This window comes from Polistes dominula, unplaced genomic scaffold (genome assembly GCF_049000335.1).
Source record: "Polistes dominula isolate Pdom_NZ unplaced genomic scaffold, Pdom_raw_medaka contig_32, whole genome shotgun sequence".
Taxonomy (NCBI): domain Eukaryota; kingdom Metazoa; phylum Arthropoda; class Insecta; order Hymenoptera; family Vespidae; genus Polistes; species Polistes dominula.
This window is the reverse complement of record NW_028300880.1, coordinates 3,903,356-3,909,892: the sequence shown is the minus strand read 5'-3', so window position 1 is coordinate 3,909,892 and position 6,537 is coordinate 3,903,356. Positions and strand designations below refer to the sequence as shown.

General features: G+C 25.1%; 1 long non-coding RNA gene across 2 annotated transcripts; it reads left to right on the top strand.

The window, feature by feature from the left end:
* The first annotated feature begins 685 nt into the window (after positions 1 to 685).
* Positions 686 to 6,291, top strand: LOC149033588 (uncharacterized). 2 transcript variants are annotated; one of them, XR_016177435.1, is made up of 2 exons: positions 686 to 3,767; positions 5,702 to 6,291. It is a non-coding gene; the product is annotated as an uncharacterized LOC149033588 (long non-coding RNA). The 2 variants fall into 2 exon arrangements; XR_016177433.1 differs by having other exon boundaries at positions 691 to 4,894.
* Positions 6,292 to 6,537: the final 246 nt, after the last annotated feature.

Here is a 6,537-nt window from a genome sequence, read left to right as displayed (position 1 = left end):
CTTGAAAATTTTATTATATTTCGATTTGTTTTTTTGTGACATTTTAATAGAAAACTACAGGAAAACACGTATTTATTAAAAAATTGCGGTGGAACAAGTTCATTCTCCGTAATCGCTAATAAACTTTCATGTCCCACCAGCTGGGACAACCGAGTGATATGCTACACTTACATTGTCCCACCAGAGGGGACAACCGAGTGCAAAGGGTTAATATAATCATTTTATTTTAGAACACGTCTTTATTTGTTTGTATTATTTATAATCTTTCTTAAATTTTCTACTGTTATATTGACCCTTTTATTTTAGAATATTTGTTTTATTTCAGCTATGTATCGACATAATTAGAATGTTTTAAACTTTTCTATTTAATTTATCACATAAATTTTTAATGGGATTAAGATTCCATGTGACTAATGTTGAGAATAAAGAATCTTATAATATAATAATAATTAATATAATAATAAATAGTATATAATTATTTATATAAACTATTGCGAAACGTATTTTTCGTATCTTTCACGTATGTATTGTATTAACAAATAATTTATTGTTAAAAAAAACTCAGGACGATCATTTTATAAACAACAGAAATATGAAGCTACAAAATTAGTCATACTGTTGTGTCTGAATATTTTTATAACCATACACAACCATATATTTATTATATAAAATATATAATACATAAAATACCACCATTAAACAATTAGCTGTTGCAATCTCTTTGATAAATGTATACCTAAATAATGTCATTTAAATTGTAATCAAATAACTATAAAATTTTTTTAATACAATTTATTACTCTAAATTTTATATATTTACTTAATTTAAACATGTTGTGTTACAATAAATAAATTTCTTATAAATATTATGATTAATTGAAAATTTAATTTTTCGTTGAATGATATCGAGTAAAGCAAAGAACAATGAATAATGGCACTTCGTAATATTTTCGATTATTTTCTAATATTATTTTTATCAAATATAAACATAATTACTTTTTGAAGATGCATTTGATATATAAGTTAAAAAATTTTTCCTGATAAGACGTGTAGTGTTGGGATTAGTTAATCGAGTTTATTCTACTTCGTGTTTACACTATATACAATATTTTTATGATCATAATTCATATTTTTGTTTTCCATTTTATTTCATCCTGGTATTCTTAAAAGATTTTAGACATCTTGAAATTTACGATACATATATAGTTTTTACAAAAGATAATTACTTTTGTTTGCATGAAAATTTACTGCTTATAACATAAAATACAGTAGAATCTCCAATATTTGAATATAATTTTTGGAGACATGATTGTTCAAAGATGAAAGAATTTTTTTATAGTACAATTTTAACAATTTTTTCCTGATTTTTATCATTTTTTAGTTTATAGAATCTATTTTCAATACTTTCATTTCAACACTAGTTGAAAGTACTACTCGTTTCCATTACAATGCCATATTACACGTGAGTTATAAATGTGTGAGATATTAATGTTATACTAAAATAATAAGGAAAATATAATATCGTACAAAGAATGTACTATGTCTCCATTATTTGTATTGATAGCAGTTTTGATAGCAGTTTTGATAGCAGGAAAGTGTACACATAATGTTCTTATAGTAGAGTATGATAATAGAATGTTCAAATACAAAATCGTAAAATACTGAATAATAACTAATTGATTAGTATGTAATTATAATGTTTTTATAATGTTATTATAATGTTTTTATAATTACATATTAATCAATACATACTAATACAAATATATATATTTATCAATTTTCAAGTTAAGATTTTATGGTGAAATCAATTAATAATTTCTTAATAATATTTATTAATAAAATTATAATTATCAATCTTTCAAAATATATATATAGGGGATCAGATGTTTTTTTTTTATAAACGTTGTGAGAGTGTTTCTATGTTGAAAAATAAAAAAAGGTTATTATAAACATAGTTTATTTAAAGCTTCGTTCCAAAATTATAATATTAAATGTAAAACTGTTTAAATGTGACTATAATTAGGAAACAAGATCATATTGGACGCATGTTCATATGAAATTTTTTTTATTGTAGTATATTTAATCTATTTCTAAAGTATGCTCACACATTATTAATTATTATATAAAGTTGCTGTTAGAGATAAAAAAAAATTATTTAAAATTTATAAGACTAATCGTATATAAGAATATATATTTATTATCAATTTAATAATATTCTTTTATCTAATAATAAGTTTTAAAAAATAATACTTTAGCAAATAGTTCTACAATATCTTGACGATATAAATCTAATTGTAAGAGAGACTTAAATTTAATCTAACAATAAGATTACATTTTTCAATAAGTATTTGTACAATGAAGTATATTAAAAGATAAAATTATTTCTATTATAGATTATTATATCGTCACTTTAAATTATTGAGGACGAACTTCAGGATATATATATATATATATATATATATAATGTGTGGAAAGGTCAAATTGAAGCAGAAACACAAGATTGATTCGTCTAAAATATAGAGTTTTATTATATTATTATTAACAACGTAACAAACTTACTTACCCTAACGTATATGTGTCCTACTTATCTAAAATATAGAGAATCAACAATTTAATGTTTATGCTTCTCTATCTCTATATCTATTCTCTATATCTATATTTATCGTTTTATATTATTTCTTAAATTCTTTTTAAAAAGGTGTACCGCAATCAGCTGCTAGCACTAAACCCTTCTATCTCTCTAGTCTATCTATCTCTACTGTTCTGATCTTCTACTCTCTCCTTTCAAACCACTCATCTGTTAAGTCGACCTTTCAAGTATAACCGTAGATATCAACGTACAATTAATAACATCGTACAATAAATAAACAAAGCTTATATATATATATATATTTAAATATTAATATATGCACAGCTTAAACACATATCTATTTTAATAAAATTTACACTTTCTTCACTACCAATAATTGACTTATCATGCAAACACACCTTCTTAACTATTTGAGTATAAAAAAATTTCTCATTCCTGTTATACTAATGTAAATTCGGGCGTTCCAACGAAAAGGGGGACATAACAGAGTTTACTAATAAAATAGAGTGACAAGAAAAATAAATCTAATATTGTGTTTTTTCATCTTTCTTTTTTTCCTTCTATTCACCTTTTATCTATTTGCTTATTATTGTTTATAAAATTATTTAATAATACTTAAATTTGTGATTTACTTAACTTAACTTTTTACTTATTATCATTATAACCTCAAATAATAATACATTATCGTATGTCGTCTATATTGACATACGGCACTGGTTTCTGAAACAAGTAATAAAGGGAACACACAGAATCAAATTCACATTATACATTATATTAATTTAATTTTTATCCATTATGTTAATTTAAAAGGCCGAAAATTTTTTTCTTTTTTTTTTTAGAATAATAATGTCTGATATTATTTAAATTTTTTACACTTTTTATTCCATGACCTGGCTATTTAAAAGAAAACTTTGTTTAATTAAAAATGACAAATGTACAGTTCGAAAATTCACATACATTGTAATTGTCCGAAATAGGTGAATAAAAGATTTTTTTTAAGTATATATTTCTACTACCGAATGAAAAAAAGACTCGATCTGGGTATACCGAGACGTAGATGAGAGAACAATATTAGGAGGGAACTTAAAGAAATAGGCTACGAAGATTGCGAATGGAAGGATCGCGCTCAAAGACGGGAACAATGGTGGGATTTGGTATTTGCGGCAATGAACTTTCAAGTTACTAACGCCAATTATTAATAATAATAGTTTACTTAATAATAATTGTACATATTAACTTTACTCGCGCGGGAAGATTAAAAACAATTGTCAGGAAAATGAAAACAAATATATGGATCATTTATTTAGAAAGTGGTGTGAGTCCATTTAAAAGAAAAAAATCACGTAGTTTATGCAACAAGCAACAATTTAATTTTAAATTAAAAATACTTATTCTATTTTATTTTTTGTTATTATTAGTAAGCAAAATTAGATTAATATGAAATACATATATTTTTCTTCCCTCCTGTTCAAAACGAAGTTGCCGCTTTCCGCCTACGTCGAGCAGAAAAAATGTATACTCACCATGGGCAGTAAATAAGAAAGCCTCAGAGCACATATTTGTTGACCTCGGCTTCGCCTCGGTAAACAATTACATGTACTCTGAGACATTTCTTACTTTACCTCCCTAGGTGAGTAATATACTATTAAGTGATATTTTATTTTTCCAAATTAAAATTAAATTTCAGTATGTAATTTCAATTAATGATTGACTATTTTTGAAAGTGGCGTAAGTCAATTTGCAGCCCGTAAATAAACATTAATTTAATTAAATAATGAAACATTGCCAGCCAGAATTGACATAATTAATGAATAGTTTTAAATTGATTATTATTGCAAACCTTTCATCTTCTCGAAACAATAGAAAATAGATTTGCACCACTTTCAAAATAAACGGTCCATATGTAGAAGATTACACACAGCTGGGGGTGGGGGCATAAGTATTTGTACATCGTTAATAATTAATATAAATGTAATATGTAGTTAATAGTAGTTCATAGAATTCCTCTTGTGGCGAATAATTGTACCTATTAATCTGTTTGATATGGATAATATACAGTTTTAAGAAAATTCTGGTGTGTTATATTAGCCTACACAATATTTTTGAAAATTTCTTGTAAATATTCTTCTTATGTAATTATTATATTTTCTTAATCTTTGCTCGAGTTATTTCGAGTTTGTGCATGTTCAATGGAATTTATTTTAAGTGATTGCAAGTGAGTTACCACATGTGTGGAGTTTTGTATAGCATTCTCTGAAGCTCTATGTTTCCTGTATATTTTGGTTTGAAGAAAAGAGAAGAAGAGGTAGATATTAATAATTTTTAACAATTTCAATAATTATGGGTTCATCGTTTTAAATAGTCCGAATTATTTTGAAAAAAATAATATTATACATATTTTAACATGATTACGTCAACATGCAACTATCCACATACGCAACATCCACACAATGACCTTTCACACTTAATAAAGTTTTAGGCATATTTATATCACATGTAAACTTTAAAATATTGTGTTTAAAGATTAATACAATTGTAAAAAATTAACATTGCTGAAGTTTATTTTGCAATTGTGCATATCGTATTTGTAATATACGTTCACGTTTAATTTGTCTGTTAACATCTTCAATAAGAGCATTGATTCTTCTTGGAACTGCAGCTTCTTCTTGATTTTGTAAAAATACAAATGTCGATAGTTCCAAATGGGCTTGTTTTATTTGTTCGCACAAATCGTGTAATTGTTTGATTAAAACTTTTGCCCTAGTCTGAAAAAAAGTCATCTTAAAATTAGAACTAATGCTAATTATTTATATATTTATCATATATTTATAATTAATTGAATTATTGGGGCATTTCACGTGAAGCGGACAACGAAAAAAATGTGAGATCGTGGATTTTGTTCATAATTAGCTTGATTGTACTTCTATGGGACCTCAATAATTGTACATCATTATTTTTTTTTTTACCTTAGTTACCGATTTATGGGGCTTCAAAGAATTGACAAAATATGAGGAGTAGATTTTTTGAATACTATTAAAAGAGTCAATCTAATGGATTATATAAATATGTAAATTAATTGTAAATTTAAAGATAATAATTGTATCTTTTTTAGGAGTATGAAAGTGGAATAAAATCTGTTGACGAAGAGACCATTATGTCTCTGCTTGCTGAAAATCGCTCTATCAGAGCTCAAATAGAGAGAATAAATGCAAGTTTAAGAGAATATAAATCGTATTCAGCAGCTTTAGAATATTTAAGCAAATACAATGTTTCATAATCATGAACTTAAAATTAAACATGGTAAAAATTGTATATATTTAAAAAAAAAAGTAATGAACTGCACATAGCATAAGTGAGTAGTTAGAATTGTACATTTGAAATAAAATAAATTTGTATCATCTATATTAATATATCTATATTTATTTATTCATTTGTTCCGTTGTAAACATATTATAAAATTATAAATAATAAAATTAACATCATTATTAACAATGCACAATATATGTGCAGCAAATGCATAAATTAAATGTTTAAAACTCTTCATTTCATAGTCGCAGATCCATACACTTTGGTAAGATGTTTGCAGTTCTCATAATAATTTTTCACGCAATACGAACGAACATTAAAAAAATGTTTAATTATTTTGTACTTAACACAGCAACGATTTGGAAAATCAATGTTGATTTTCCTAAATAATACTTTTAATAAATCACAGTTACTATTTCTAATTATCACATCTTGGTACAAAGTGAAATAATGTTCACAATGTAAAATTAAACTATAAGTTTCCATACATGGTTCCTTTAAACCACTTTTATTTAACCCTTTGGTGTAATACTTTGCATTTTTTATAAAATCTATGTCTGGCAAATTTGAAGATGTCAATTGCACACAATTTCTACAAACACGTTTGGCACCAGCATTGGTTGTGCTGCCAGCTAAATAAAA